This window comes from Schistocerca serialis, chromosome 4 (assembly GCF_023864345.2).
Source record: "Schistocerca serialis cubense isolate TAMUIC-IGC-003099 chromosome 4, iqSchSeri2.2, whole genome shotgun sequence".
Lineage (NCBI taxonomy): Eukaryota > Metazoa > Arthropoda > Insecta > Orthoptera > Acrididae > Schistocerca > Schistocerca serialis.
In genome coordinates, this window is record NC_064641.1 from 124,370,952 (window position 1) to 124,383,125 (window position 12,174).

Genomic DNA, 12,174 nt, shown 5'->3' on the forward strand with positions numbered 1-12,174 from the left:
GAAAGAAAACACCCTTGACATCACAGCAGCCTCTTTTCCAGGACTACAACATTTGACCATGGCTTCGTATAATCTAGTGTCCTTAAGAGGAAAACAAATTGTAGGCACTTATGACAATAAATTCCGGAATATAAATAAAAGCACTCGCATTACGTAGTCCTCAACTTACCGCCCGCGTGTGGCTCCCCACCTGCTGCCGCGCTTTGTGAGGTTACTATAAACATGCCTCACACTCAGGTACAGTAATTGCAGTGATATGTGTCTTTTATTGCAGCTTAATTGTTCTGACATACGGCTTTACTTAACGGAATAAAAGATATTTATGTAACGTCTGTGCGCGTCGGACGATTAGTACCTGCCGACACACCAGCGCCAAGGCTGCGTCGAATGAACAGTACTGCACGCACGCTATCGCCTATCCGCTCGAGTAGTGCCTTTCACATCCTTATAGAACCTTGCGGGACAAGCTTTATGCTGGCTTTGATAGGCAAACAAAAGTGTTGTATTTTTTAGACGACACTGTTCTATCATTGAATGAGTTACGTCTACATACACTATCTGATCAAAAGTATCCCGACACATGGCTGAAAATAACTTACAAGTTTGTAGCGCCCTCCATCGGTAATGCTGGAATTCAATATGGTGTTGGCCCACCCTTAGTCTTGATGACAGCGTACACTCTCGCAGGCATATGTTCAATTAGGCGCTGGAAGGTTTCTTGGGGAATGGCAGCCGATTCTTCACGGAGTGCTGCACTGGGGAGAGATATCGATGTCGGTCTGTGAGGCCTGACACGAAGTCGGCTTTCCAAAACATCCCAAAGGTGTTCTATAAGATTCAGGTCAGGACACTGCAGGCCTAGTCCATTACAGGGATGCTATCGTCGTGTAACTACTCCGCCACAGGCCATGTATTATAAACAGGTGCTCGATCGTGTTGGAAGATGCAGTCGCCATCCCCGAATTGCTCTTCAACAATGTGAAGCAAGAAGAGGCTTAAGACATCAGAGTAGGCCTGTACTGTGCCACACAAAACAGCCAGGGGTGCAAGCCCTCTCTCCATGAAAAACACGACCGCACCACAACACCACCGCCTCCAAATTTTACTGTTGGCACCACACACACTGGCAGATGACGTTCACCGGGCAGCCGCCCTCACACCTGCCATCGGATGGCCACATTGTGTATCGTCATTAGTCACTCTACATAACTTTTTTCCACTCTTCAATCGTCCAATGTTTACGCTCCTTACACCAAGCGAGGCGTCGTTTGGTATTTACCGGCGTGATGTGTGGCTTATGAACAGCCACTCGACCATGAAATACAAATTTTATCACCTCCCGCCTAACTGTCAAAGTAGTTGCTGTGGATCCTGATGCAGTTTGGAATAATTCCTGTGTGATGTTCTGGATTGACTATTACACATTACGGCCCTCTTCAACTGTCGGCGGTCTCTCTCAGTCAACAAACGAGACCGGCCTATACGCTTTTGTGCTATACGTGTCCCTTCACGTTTCCACTTCACTATCAAATCGAAAACAGTGTACTTAGGAATTTTTAGGAGTGTAGAAATCTCGCGTACAGATGTATGACACAAGTGACACCCAGTAACCTGACCACGTTCGAGGTCCGTGAGTTCTGCGGAGCGCTCCATTCCGCTCTCTCACAATGTTTAATGACTACTGAGGTCGCTGATATGGAGTACCTGGCAGTAGGTGGCAGCACAATGCATCTAATATGAAAAGCGTACTTTTGATCACATAGTGCATTTACTCCGCAAGCCAGTTTCTAGTGCGTGGTGGAGGGTACTACGTATACCACGGCCAATTCCTCCATTTCGTATTCCTGTTACGAATGGTCTGCGGGAAGAATTATTGTTGGCAAGTCTCCGTGCGAGCTTGAATATTTTTAAAATTTTCCTTAATTGTCTCTTCATATGTTGTACGCAGGAGGAGGCAATACGAGGGGCATTCAGTAAGAAATGCAGCACATTTTTTTAATCTGAAATCAGGTTGGTTTTATTCAGGATTCCAGTGGATCATATTATTCTCCATTTTTTGGCTACAAAACACTGTTTTTCACTGTAATCTCCGCTCAACGCGACGGCCTTATGCAACTTTACTGGGAGGGCGTGTTTGCGCGCATGGTTTCTCTTTACTGCTCAACGTCGGAGTTAAAGTTGCTGCATCAGTAACCTCTCCATCATACACGTTCTGCTTTCCGTAGAGTGCATCGCTCATTGGGACTAACAGATAGAAGTCGGAAGGTACGAGATCCGGGCTTTAGTATGGATGAGGAAGAACAGTTCTATGAAGTTTTGTAAGCTCTTCTCGGTTGCGCAGACTTGTGAGAGACGTTGCATCGTCATGGAGAAAGAGAAGTTCGATTGCGTTTTTGTGGCGATAAACACGCTGAAGTCGTTTCTTCAGTTTCCTGAGGGTAGCACAATACACTTAAGAGTTGGTCGTCGCACCACGAGAGAGGACATCAAACAAATCCCTTCACAGTCCCAGAAGACCGTCGCCGTCACTATACCGGGTGAGGTTGTGGCTTTGAACTTTTCCTTCGGAGGAGAGGTGGTGTGATACCACTCCGTGGATTGCCGTTTTGTTTCTGGTTCGAAGTGATGAACCCGTACTTCATCGCCTTTGACGATGTTTGACAAAAGATTGTCACGGTCAGCGTCGTAACGCGTAACCATTTCCGCACAGATGGCGCTTCGTTGCTCTTTATATTCATCTGTTAGGTGGCGAGGAACGCAGCAGGTACACACGTTTGAGTAACCCAACTGGTACATTAGTTTTTTTTTTTTTTAATTTACACGTCCGTAGGACCAAATTGAGGAGCAAATCTCCAAGGTCATCGAACGTGTCAGTACATGAACTTACAACATAAAAGTAATAACACATAAAAATAAATGTTCATGAACCTGAAAAAAGTCTGTCTATAAGTTTAAGTAAACGCTATCAGCAATACAAAAGAATCAGCTTAATTTTTCAAGGAACTCCTCGACAGAATAGAAGGAGTGACCCATGAGGAAACTCTTCAGTTTCGATTTGAAAGCGCGTGGTATACTGCTAAGATTTTTGAATTCGAGTGGCAGCTTATTGAAAATGGATGCAGCAGTATACTGCACACCTTTTTGCACTAGAGTTAAGGAAGTCCGATCCAAATGGAGGTTTGATTTCTGCCGGGTATTAACCGAGTGAAAGCTCCTTATTCTTGGGAATGAACTAATATTGCTAACAAGAAACGACAATAAGGAATATACATAATGAGAGGCCAATGTCAAAATTCCCAGACTCGTGAACAGAGGTCGACAAGAGGTTCGTGAACTCACACCACTTATTGCCCGAACCGCCCGTTTCTGAGCCAAAAATATCCTTCTAGAATGGGAAGAGTTATCCCAAAACATAATACCATACGACATAAGTGAATGAAAATGAGCAAAGTATACTAATTTACGTGTCGAAGTATCACTCACTTTTGATACCGTTCGAATAGTAAAAATGGCAGTATTAAGTCTTTGAACAAGATCCTGAACGTGGGCTTTCCACGACAACTTGCTATCTATCTGAACACCTAGAAATTTGAACTGTTCAGTTTCACTAACCATATGCCCGTTCCGTGAGATTAAAACGTCAGTTTTTGTTGAATAGTGTGTTAGAAACTGTAAAAACCGAGTCTTACTGTGATTTAACGTTAGTTTATTTTCTACAAGCCATGAACTGAGGTCATGAACTGCACTATCTGAAACCGAGTCAATGTTGCACACAACATCTTTTACTACCAAGCTAGTGTCATCAGCAAACAGAAATATTTTAGAGTTACCCATAATACTAGAGGGCATATCATTTATATAAATAAGGAACAGGACCGGCCCCAACACTGATCCCTGGGGCACCCTCCACTTGACAGTACCCCACTAAGATCCCACATCACAGCCGTTATCAACATTGTGAATAATGACCTTTTGCTGCCTGAACCAATTGTGAGCTACTCCCCTTATTCCGTAATGTGTCAGCACTGTCAACAGAGACTTCCAGTTGTGCAGCGAGCTCTTTAATTGGGATGCGCCGATCACCTCGAATCAGAAAGTGCGGACATTCCAACATAGCAGGAGTCATAGCTTTGTGCGGCAAGCAGCAGATCGGACAGGTTTGCACGATTTTGTTGCGATGGTGACAGACGGCTCGCCCAACGACTCTCCGTGTTTTTGTTCATTGCCAGGTCTCCGTAGACGTTCTGCAAGCGCCTATGAATATTTGCGATGCCCTAGTTTTCCGCCAAAAGAAACTCAATTACAGCTCTCTGCTTGGAACGCACCTCCGTTACGGACGCGATTTTGAAGGCTACATACGGTGCTGCCACCAATCGGAACTTCAGGAGACCATACGGGCTGAAGTGAAAATATTCCACGATGTCCCACAAGAAATCTCGCATTTTTGCAAACGAAACTGGAGGAAAAAGAAATGTGCTGCATCACTTACTGGATCCCCTCGTATATCCATTGACTCTCCAAGCACCGTATCCTCTTGGAATTTTAATAAGAGACCACACCGTCACACAGAACACGCTCTCTCGCAGCTTCTGCCACTGGAGTTGGCTGTCCTTCTCCGCGACGCTTTTTCAGTGCTAAATGAACCTGTAATGAAACGAGTTGCTCTTCTTTGTATCTTCTCTGTTGCCTCTATCAATTCTATCTGGCTCGGATCCCAGACTGGTAGCAGTATTCAAGTGTTAGTGGAACGAGTGGCTGAATTACACTTTCTGAGGATTCTTTCAATGTTCCCCGTCTTGCACCTGCTTTGTATGCTATGAGTTTTATGAGGTCATTCCACTTTAAATCGCTCCATACACATACTCAGATGTTTAATGCATGTGACTGTTTCCAATGATTGTTTTGTAATCGTGTAATTATACACTCCTGGAAATGGAAAAAAGAACACATTGACACCGGTGTGTCAGACCCACCATACTTGCTCCGGACACTGCGAGAGGGCTGTACAAGCAATGATCACACGCACGGCACAGCGGACACACCAGGAACCGCGGTGTTGGCCGTCGAATGGCGCTAGCTGCGCAGCATTTGTGCACCGCCGCCGTCAGTGTCAGCCAGTTTGCCGTGGCATACGGAGCTCCATCGCAGTCTTTAACACTGGTAGCATGCCGCGACAGCGTGGACGTGAACCGTATGTGCAGTTGACGGACTTTGAGCGAGGGCGTATAGTGGGCATGCGGGAGGCCGGGTGGACGTACCGCCGAATTGCTCAACACGTGGGGCGTGAGGTCTCCACAGTACATCGATGTTGTCGCCAGTGGTCGGCGGAAGGTGCACATGCCCGTCGACCTGGGACCGGACCGCAGCGACGCACGGATGCACGCCAAGACCGTAGAATCCTACACAGTGCCGTAGGGGACCGCACCGCCACTTCCCAGCAAATTAGGGACACTGTTGCTCCTGGGGTATCGGAGAGGACCATTCGCAACCGTCTCCATGAAGCTGGGCTACGGTCCCGCACACCGTTAGGCCGTCTTCCGCTCACGTCCCAACATCGTGCAGCCCGCCTCCAGTGGTGTCGCGACAGGCGTGAATGGAGGGACGAATGGAGACGTGTCGTCTTCAGCGACGAGAGTCGCTTCTGCCTTGGTGCCAATGATGGTCGTATGCGTGTTTGGCGCCGTGCAGGTGAGCGCCACAATCAGGACTGCATACGACCGAGGCACACAGGGCCAACACCCGGCATCATGGTGTGGGGAGCGATCTCCTACACTGGCCGTACACCACTGGTGATCGTCGAGGGGACACTGAATAGTGCACGGTACATCCAAACCGTCATCGAACCCATCGTTCTACCATTCCTAGACCGGCAAGGGAACTTGCTGTTCCAACAGGACAATGCACGTCCGCATGTATCCCGTGCCACCCAACGTGCTCTAGAAGGTGTAAGTCAACTACCCTGGCCAGCAAGATCTCCGGATCTGTCCCCCATTGAGCATGTTTGGGACTGGATGAAGCGTCGTCTCACGCGGTCTGCACGTCCAGCACGAACGCTGGTCCAACTGAGGCGCCAGGTGGAAATGGCATGGCAAGCCGTTCCACAGGACTACATCCAGCATCTCTACGATCGTCTCCATGGGAGAATAGCAGCCTGCATTGCTGCGAAAGGTGGATATACACTGTACTAGTGCCGACATTGTGCATGCTCTGTTGCCTGTGTCTATGTGCCTGTGGTTCTGTCAGTGTGATCATGTGATGTATTAGACCCCAGGAATGTGTCAATAAAGTTTCCCCTTCCTGGGACAATGAATTCACTGTGTTCTTATTTCAATTTCCAGGAGAGTATACTATTCGGTCTTTCTGCTTATTTGCGCACAAGAGGTAGCACGTCTTCCGGTATTGCGCTGCAATTTTCTAACGTTTTCGATAACACTGTTGTCCAAGAGCTGCCTTATGGAGCTTCTGACGCTAGGTCTCACCACGGGAGAAACCACCCGAGGTGTTTCCTGGAGCTCAGCGAACGGTGTGACAGGTGTAGATAACTTGAGAGGGATGTTTATACTTGAGGAATATATCCTCACCTATACAATTTGTAACCATCTCAAAAAAATGGTTCAAATGGCTCTAAGCACTATGGGACTTAACACTTGAGGTCATCAGTCCCCTACTTGAACCTAATTAACCTGAGGACATCACACGTATCCATGCCTGAGGCAGGATTCGAACCGGTGACCGTAGCAGCAGCGCGGTTCCGGACTGAAGCGCCTAGAGCCGTTCGACCACAGCGGCCGCCTGTAACCATCACCACTTGCGCTATGTTCACAAGGGCCGGGTTTGCAACAGCCCCGAATTATGCTTTTCAGCAAACAAGAAACTCTGCGGGAATCTGTTCCAGGCTCACCTGTAGGAATTCAAATAGGAGGTAGGCGCCACAGCGGCTGTGGTCTCCATTTAGCCATCCTGTAAGATAATGTCTGCCCACGCTCTAATGTGATACCACTAATAAGAACATACCGAGTTTTAACGGGAAGTACCTGGAAAGCTGCTTGGAAAAATTTCCGCTCGAGTTTAAGGTTGTCGCTGGATTGTGATACCAGGGGAAATGGCGATATGTACGGTCGAAAAAGGAAGGATCGTTAGGGTTTAACGTGCTATCGATAACGATTTCATTAGAGGTGGAGCTCAAACTCAAATTGACGAAGGACGTGTAAGTGAATCTACTGAATCCTTTTCAAACCAACCGTAGCGGCATTCGCCTTAAGAGATTTAAGGAAATTGCGGAAAACCTAAATCCGGATAGCCAGATGGCGGTTTAAAAGGTGCTTGTCCTTGAATGCGAGTTTAAGAGTCATGGTGCTGCGCCAAGTTAAGGGATAGAAGTATTCTCGATTGGGTAAATGAACCTGGTACATGTATCAGCGTAAAAGTAGTTAGTAGAGTGATTACTGCATCATTTCGTGATGAAAGAAGTCCATCAGACAGGCATACTTCACTTGCACGGAGACAGAATTTGCAGGTGTGTTAAGAGGTAGAAAAGACATCAACTCACATCGCCAGATCAGTGCTCCTGTTCTAACGGTGAATGGAGAAGGATCGTATTTATTGTAGTAGTCCGAAGAACTGCTTGAAGCACCTCTCCAAGTTGGTCCGCCATGTGCAAGTCTCTTCATATCTTCTAAACTGCTGCAACTTTACATACGTCTGAATGCGCTCATTTTAGCGAAATTAATTCTTCCTCGTTACCTCGAGATGTGCCCAACCATTCTTTTCTTTTACTCACGTTTTTTCGTAAAGCTCTTTTGTGGCAGATTCCATTCAGCGCTGCTTCATTGGTTATGCAATCTAACCATCCAATCTTCAGCTTTCTTCTGAGAGATCAGATTTCAAAAACTTCTTTTTCTGGTCTCTAATGTTTAACCCCGTGTGTTATTTCCATTTAACGCTACGCTCCACTCAAATACTTTCAAAAAATATATAAACACTTAAATTTATGTTCGGCGATAGCACATTTCTGATTCTTGTAAAAGCTTTCATTGCTATTGCTGCTCTTTATGCTCTTTTACGTCTGGCGTCATCAGCTACTTTCTGTCCAAATATCAAAACTCCACTACTTCTTTCAGTACCTCATTTTCTAATCTTATACCGCCATCACCATCTTACTCCTTTATCCTCATTTTACGATGGTTGTTGTTCATGCTATAATCTCTCTCCATTACTCCTCTGCATTCTGTTCAACTAAACTTCCGTATCCTTTGCTGCAACGGAATTACAATGGTATCGTCAAACCTTACAACTTGTATTTCTTGTTCCTGAACTTCTGAACCTATTGAAAAAATCGTGAGAGCCGGCCGAAGTGGCCGTGCGGTTAAAGGCGCTGCAGTCTGGAACCGCAAGACCGCTACGGTCGCAGGTTCGAATCCTGCCTCGGGCATGGATGTTTGTGATGTCCTTAGGTTGGTTAGGTTTAACTAGTTCTAAGTTCTAGGGGACTAATGACCTCAGCAGTTGAGTCTCATAGTGCTCAGAGCCATTTGAACCAAAAATCGTGAGAGAAGGGCTTCAGTCGCGTCCCATTTCCTTCTCAATTACTGCTACACTTTCACATCCTTTAACTGTTACAACTACAGTCTGGTTTCTGTAGAAGTTGTATATAGACACCCTTTCACCCCATGTTTTTATGCCTGATTATTTCAGAATTTTAGGGGGTATATTGTAGTCAACGTCCTCATAAGGTTTCTCAAAATATACAAGTGCTATAAACATAGGTTAGCCCTTCTGTCATTTAATGTTCTAAGATAAGTCGTGCCGTTAGTCTTGCCTCGCGTGTTCTCAGGAACAAAAAATGATCACACTCCCCCCACTCGTAGCATTCTTTTGCAGATAACTCGTGGCAGTAATTTGCAACTATGAGTTGTTAATTTCATGGTTCGGTAACACACCTGTCAGCATCTGCTTTCTGTAGAACGGTGATTATTACATTTCTACTGAAATCTGAGAGTATTTCGTCTACACATAAGGTGGAAATGCTTTGTCGCGGTTTATCCTCCTAAGGATCGTAATTATTCTGAAGGAGTGGCGTCTACTCCAGGTGCCTTGTTTCAATATTGGTCTTTCAGTGCTTGCCAAATTTTTGTTTCAGTACCGCTTCATCCGTCTAACCTTCATCCACTTCCTCTTCTTTTTCCATAATATTGACTTCAAGTTTTTTTTGCACCATATAGCTGTCCAATTTTTCCTATGTATTCTTTCATCCTTTCAGTCGTTTCTTCTTGACGTTACTGTCAGTGATTCCAGTGCAGCCTGATAGGTTTTTGCACATTTGGCCTGACACAGCGAGGCCTGCCAGATCACCTATGACACCTCGTCAGTAGCTCATGTTGAGCTTTCAGTTGTGGAGCAGAATGGAATCTGCGAATCAGTGCCGCTGTGTAGTTTCCTGTAATGGAAACTGTGATGTCGGGTAGTTGTCGATCGTGTCTGTGACCCAAATGGACCGCTGATGGTGACATGGCTTTTCATGGTGGGCGGGTAGGTCTCCATCACCCTCCCTTTACAATATGGAAGCGAAGTTGCGTGGGACGCTGAGTGAGGAGACGCACGCAGGTAGCAGAGTTGAACAGCTGACGGCTGATTGCGCTCCGCGCCAGGGAATACCTGCTGTCTGCCTGCCCCCCCCCCCCCCCCCCTCATTCCACGCCGACCCCTACGTGTGATATGATCTCCAGCAGCAGCAGAACAGCCCATTCAGTCTCTCGCGCCAGACATCTCCCCGATCTCCCTAACCTTCTTCTGCCCTGAGCATCCTGTATAGGCTCCCAGCTTTCTCGCGCTTAAGGGACTTCCTAGCTAGTAGTCCCTCCCTTCTGTTGTCCATCTCTTTGACACCACTGTGCCATCGTCTTCGCTAATTCTTGAAGATCCACAAAAGTCAAATGTGTGTGAAATCTTACGGGACTTAACTGCTAAGGTCATCAGTCGCTAAGCTTACACACTACTTAACCTAAATTATCCTAAGTACAAACACACACACCCATGCCCAAGGGAGGACTCGAACCTCCGCTGGGACCAGCCGCACAGTCCATGACTGCAACGCCTCAGACCGCTCGGCTAAGCCCGCGTTGCTGTTGAAGATCCACGAACAGTGTCGTTGTAGTATGCAGCAACCTTTTTATGGACATAAAGAATGCCTGATTTTTCCCTGCGCTACTGTTGCGGACATGACACCTAGGGAAATGGTCAGTAACGCATGTTCATTTTCTCTGGATAGATCTGAGGTTTACTAGCTGTGATCATGAGTGTCTGTTTGGACATCAAATTGTCTATAAAGGCGAGGCCAGGTGTGTGTATGTGTAGCTTGTGGTTTGGGGGGGGGGGGGGGGAGGGCGAGGGAGGAGTAATGGGGGCGGGGGGGGGCGGACAATCACACTCTAATGCCCCAATGAATAACAATTTCCGTTGAACTAATTTCAAGTAACTCAAGGTCTACTTCCAGTTATCATACCAGAAAGAGCTGTTTTACGTGTTGAAAATACTGAGACAATGTAATTAAGAATATGGTAAAGGTAATTTGTATGGCTGTATGTCCGTATATTTATGAGAAAACTGGTAGATAAGTACTGTAGAGTGGGAGCGCGCTGACAGTGGATCTGCTGAATGTAGACACATTTCAGCAATAGTTAACTGGAGGTTAGATTTATATATGACAGTCGTATTTATTACCTCTGGATTATACAGACCTTCAAACCATTATGCTTATTTTTATGTAGCCACAATCAATGAAAATTAAACATTTGGCACTGGAAAGGAAAAGCAGAACAATTTTGTCCGTAAAAATATTTGAGTGTATGACAGATCGATAATTTGCTACATGTCATAGCTTCAGATCCGGTGTTTTGTCGGGACTCTTTCACCTTGAAGTGGGAAGCTACACTCCTGGAAATGGAAAAAAGAACACATTGACACCGGTGTGTCATACCCACCATACTTGCTCCGGACACTGCGAGAGGGCTGTACAAGCAATGATCACACGCACGGCACAGCGGACACACCAGGAACCGCGGTGTTGGCCGTCGAATGGCGCTAGCTGCGCAGCATTTGTGCACCGCCGCCGTCAGTGTCAGCCAGTTTGCCGTGGCATACGGAGCTCCATCGCAGTCTTTAACACTGGTAGCATGCCGCGACAGCGTGGACGTGAACCGTATGTGCAGTTGACGGACTTTGAGCGAGGGCGTATAGTGGGCATGCGGGAGGCCGGGTGGACGTACCACCGAATTGCTCAACACGTGGGGCGTGAGGTCTCCACAGTACATCGATGTTGTCGCCAGTGGTCGGCGGAAGGTGCACGTGCCCGTCGACCTGGGACCGGACCGCAGCGACGCACGGATGCACGCCAAGACCGTAGGATCCTACGCAGTGCCGTAGGGGACCGCACCGCCACTTCCCAGCAAATTAGGGACACTGTTGCTCCTGGGGTATCGTCGAGGACCATTCGCAACCGTCTCCATGAAGCTGAGCTACGGTCCCGCACACCGTTAGGCCGTCTTCCGCTCACGCCCTAACATCGTGCAGCCCGCCTCCAGTGATGTCGCGACAGGCGTGAATGGAGGGACGAATGGAGACGTGTCGTCTTCAGCGATGAGAGTCGCTTCTGCCTTGGTGCCAATGATGGTCGTATGCGTGTTTGGCGCCGTGCAGGTGAGCGCCACAATCAGGACTGCATACGACCGAGGCACACAGGGCCAACACCCGGCATCATGGTGTGGGGAGCGATCTCCTACACTGGCCGTACACCACTGGTGATCGTCGAGGGGACACTGAATAGCGCACGGTACATCCAAACCGTCATCGAACCCATCGTTCTACCATTCCTAGACCGGCAAGGGAACTTGCTGTTCCAACAGGACAATGCACGTCCGCATGTATCCCGTGCCACCCAACGTGCTCTAGAAGGTGTAAGTCAACTACCCTGGCCAGCAAGATCTCCGGATCTGTCCCCCATTGAGCATGTTTGGGACTGGATGAAGCGTCGTCTCACGCGGTCTGCACGTCCAGCACGAACGCTGGTCCAACTGAGGCGCCAGGTGGAAATGGCATGGCAAGCCGTTCCACAGGACTACATCCAGCATCTCTACGATCGTCTCCATGGGAGAATAGCAGCCTGCATTGCTGCGAAAG